This window comes from Lolium rigidum, chromosome 5 (assembly GCF_022539505.1).
Source record: "Lolium rigidum isolate FL_2022 chromosome 5, APGP_CSIRO_Lrig_0.1, whole genome shotgun sequence".
NCBI lineage: Eukaryota > Viridiplantae > Streptophyta > Magnoliopsida > Poales > Poaceae > Lolium > Lolium rigidum.
In genome coordinates this window covers 90,827,704-90,832,102 of record NC_061512.1, presented here as the reverse complement: position 1 = coordinate 90,832,102, position 4,399 = coordinate 90,827,704, and positions in this window count along the sequence as shown.

Sequence of the window (4,399 nt, the reverse complement as noted above, 5' to 3'; positions counted from 1 at the left end):
AATGGAGGACACCCGAAGCCCGGAGGCAACAACAACAACAACCATAATAGTAGCAACAACAACACCAACACTGCCCCAAGGACTGGAAGCAATGTTGTCCCCATTGCCCCAAAGGACAAGTCAACTGTGACATGTTATGAATGTGGAGTTACTGGGCATTACTCCAATGAATGCCCCAAGAAACTGATGAAAGCAGCACCCAATACCGCTGCACCTATGATACGTCTCCAACGTATCTATAATTTCTGATGTTCCATGCTAGTTTTATGACAATACCTACATGTTTTGTTCACACTTTATATCATTTTTATGCATTTTCCGGAACTAACCTATTAACAAGATGCCGAAGCGCCGCTTCGTTTTCTCGCTGTTTTTGGTTTCGAAATCTTACACAGGAAATATTCTCGGAATTGGACGAAACAAAAGCCAATCTTCCTATTTTCCTCGGAGGGTTCCAGAACATCGAAGGAGAGTCGAAGGCGGCCAGCAGGGGACCCACACCATAGGGGGGCGCGGGCCCACCCCTGGCCGCGCCGCCATGTGGTGTGGGCACCCCCTGGCTCCTCCGAGGCTGCCCTTTCGCCTATATATTCTCTCCGCCACGAAAACCCTAAATCATCCAGTCATATTCCACGAAGAGTTCCGTAGCCACCGCCGCCATCGCGAAGACAAGTTTCGGGGGACAGAATCTCTGTTCCAGCACGCCGCCGGGACGGGGAATTGCCCCCATAGTCATCTCCATCGACACCACCGCCATCTTCATCGCCGTTGCTGTCTCCCATGATGAGGAGGGAGTAGTTCTCCCCCGAGGCTGAGGGCTCTACCGGTAGCTATGTGGTTCATCTCTCTCTCCCATGGTGTGATCTTTATGAATATGTAGATGTTACTCTTGTCTATTATGCACTCTAGAGGTTACTTTAAATTTGAACTCCGGATTCACCCCACGGGTGACAGTCTGTGCATCGTGTGTGTTTCCTTTATGAAGTTGTGGAGCTTGTTTACTCCGGGTTGAGGGAGCTCTTGTAGCCCTACACAATGAATGGTGTTTGTTATACAACAAGAGAGTGTTTGAGAGTAGCATTTATTTGTTCATCTATGTGATCATAGGCTTTGCAATCTAGATGTCATATGCTATTCAAGTGTTTTATTATGTGAACTTTGGAGTTACTCGTGACCTCGGTGTAATGGTGACAGTGTGTGCGCCGTGTGTAACTCCCTTATGAATTGTGGTGTGTTAGTACCTCCTATGAATGCTCACGGTGACAGTGTGGGGTGTTTATTAGTACTTGGGAATACGCCTTTGAGGTGTGCTTTTGCACACTTGCCCAATGAATTTGAGTTCTTTATTCAACAGGAGAGTAGTATGATGAAGTGCTTATATTTATATTCAATTATGATTGCAATGTTGAGAGTGTCCACTAGTGAAAGTAGGATCCCTAGGCCTTGTTTCCAAATACTGCAAACATCGCTTATTTACTGTTTTACTGCATCTTTACTTCCTGCATTATTTACTTCGGATCGCAATTACCGTTTACCACCATCTATACCATCTGTGTTTTTATATATCTTCGCCGAACTAGTGCACCTATACATCTGACAAGTGTATTAGGTGTGTTGGGGACACAAGAGACTTCTTGTATCTTAATTGCAGGGTTGCTTGAGAGGGATATCTCTGACCTCTACCTCCCTGAGTTCGATAAACCTTGGGTGATCCACTTAAGGGAAACTTGCTGCTGTTCTACAAACCTCTGCTCATGGAGGCCCAACACTGTCTACAAGAATAGAAGCACACGTAGACATCAAGCTATTTTCTGGCGCCGTTGCCGGGGAGGTAAGGTAAAAGGTATTCACATCCTACGACTACTAAGCTATTTCCTAGCACTGTTGCCGGTGTGTGAGTGCTCGAAGCTATTTCCTTTAGATCCTGCAATTATATCTTTTTGTCTCTTGTTTTTATTTTCACTAGTTAGGCTTAATGGAAAACAACAACAAAATTAGAGATCTTTATGAACTTTATCTTGTATTAGGACATGATGTGTTTGAAGAGAGAATTAAAAAACCCATGGAACTTTGTTTGCAAAATAGTTGTAGCAATGTTATTAGCATGAACTCTTTGAACACTATTATTGCTAATGCTATGGAAGAATTTAAGCTTGGGGAGGTCGGTTTTGATGAAAATGATATTTTTAGTCCCCCAAGTTTTGAGGAGAAAATTTTTTTTGATGATACTTTGCCTCCCATTTATGATGATTATAATGATAGTGGTATTTTGGTGCCACCTGCTATGGAGGATAAAGTTTATTATGATTATACCATGCCTGCAATTTATGATGATTACAATGATGGTTGTGATAGTTTTACTCCCACTATTACTAATAAAATTGACTATGCTTATGTGGAGAGTAATAATTTTATGCATGTAGCTCATGATAAGAATGTTTCATGTGATAGTTATATTGTGGATTTCATCAATGATGCTACTAAAAGTTATTATGAGAGAGGGAAACATGGTTATATGCATCTTAATAATATTAAGTTTCCCCTCTTTATGTTGAGAATCTTGAAGTTGAACTTGTGTTGCCTTTTTATGCTTGTTGCTATGTGCTTTCAGTACTTGTTCCCTTACAAGATTCCTTTTCATAGGAAGTGGGTTAGGCTTAAATGTGTTTTGAATTTGCTTCTTGATGCTCTCTTTTGCTTCAACTCTTATTTCTTGCGAAAGCATCATTAAAATTACTGAGCCCATCTTAATGGCTATAAAGAAAGCACTTCTTGGGAGATAACCCATGTTTTTATTTTGCTACTGTTTTGTTGTGTTTTGGAAGTTGTTACTACTGTAGCAACCTCTCCTTATCTTTATTTTATTGCATTGTTGTGCCAAGTAAAGTCTTTGATAGTAGAGTTGATACTAGATTTGGATTTTTGCGCAGAAACAGATTTCTGTCTGTCACGAATTTGGGCAGGGTTCTCTGTAGGTAACTCAGAAAAATCTGCCAATTTACGTGCGTGATCCTCAGATATGTACACAACTTTCATTCAATTTGAGCTTTTTCATCTGAGCCTGTTAAGTGCCTCTTAAAAATTCATCTTTACGGACTGTTCTGTTTTGACAGATTCTGCCTTTTATTTCGCATTGCCTCTTTTGCTATGTTGAATGGATTTCTTTGTTCCATTAACTTTCAGTAGCTTTGTGCAATGTCCGGAAGTGTTAAGAATGATTATGTCACCTCTGAATATGTGAATTTTTGATTATGCACTAACCCTCTAATGAGTTTGTTTCGAGTTTGGTGTGGAGGAAGTTTTCAAGGGTCAAGAGAGGAGGATGATATACTATGATCAAGAAGAGTGAAAAGTCTAAGCTTGGAGATGCCCCCGTGGTTCATCCCTGCATATTTCAAGAAGACTCAAGCATCTAAGCTTGGGATGCCCAAGGCATCCCCTTCTTCATCGACAACTTATCAGGTCACCTCTAGTGAAACTATATTTTTATTCCATCACATCTTATGTACTTTACTTGGAGCGTCTGTGTGCTTTTATTTTCGTTTTGTTATTTTCATTCTCTGAATAAATTCATCCTTGTGTAGAAGATTTCTTATCTGTCACGAATTCGCGTTTTTCTCTCTGTAGAAGAATCAAAAAAATCTGCAAAAATTCATGCGTGATCCTCAGATATGTACGCAACTTTCATTAGTTTTGAGTTTTCTGATCTGAGCAAGTTAAGTGCCTCGAAAAAATTGTCTTTAAGGACTGTTCTGTTTTGACAGATTCTGCCTTTTATTTCGCATTGCCTCTTTTACTGTGTTGAGTGGATTTCTTTGTTCCATTAACTTTCACTAGCTTTGGGTAATGTCCAGAAGTGTTAAGAATGATTGTGTCCTCTCTGAACATGTGAATTTTTTATTATGCACTAACCCCTCTAATGAAGTTTATGAGAAGTTTGGTGTGGAGGAAGTTTTCAAGGGTCCAGAGAGAAGGGTGATATAATGTGATCAAGAAGAGTGAAGAGCCTAAGCTTGGGGATGCCCCGGTGGTTCATCCCTGCATATTTCAAGAAGACTCAAGCATCTAAGCTTGGGGATGCCCAAGGCATCCCCTTCTTCATCAACAACTTATCAGGTCATCTCTAGTGAAATTATATTTTTATTCCGTCACATCTTATGTACTTTACTTGGAGCGTCTGTTTGATTTTATTTTTGTTTATGTTTGAATAAATTCGGATCCTAGCAATCCATGTGTGGGAGAGAGACACGCTCCGCTTTTTCATATGAACACTAGTGTTCTTCGGTTTTACTTTTAATGTTCAATGGCGAAAGTTGATCGCTTTACTTATTGCTATTTGGTTGGAAAAAGAAAATGCTTCATGTGGTAGTTGGTATATGGTCTTGAATAATTTGATACT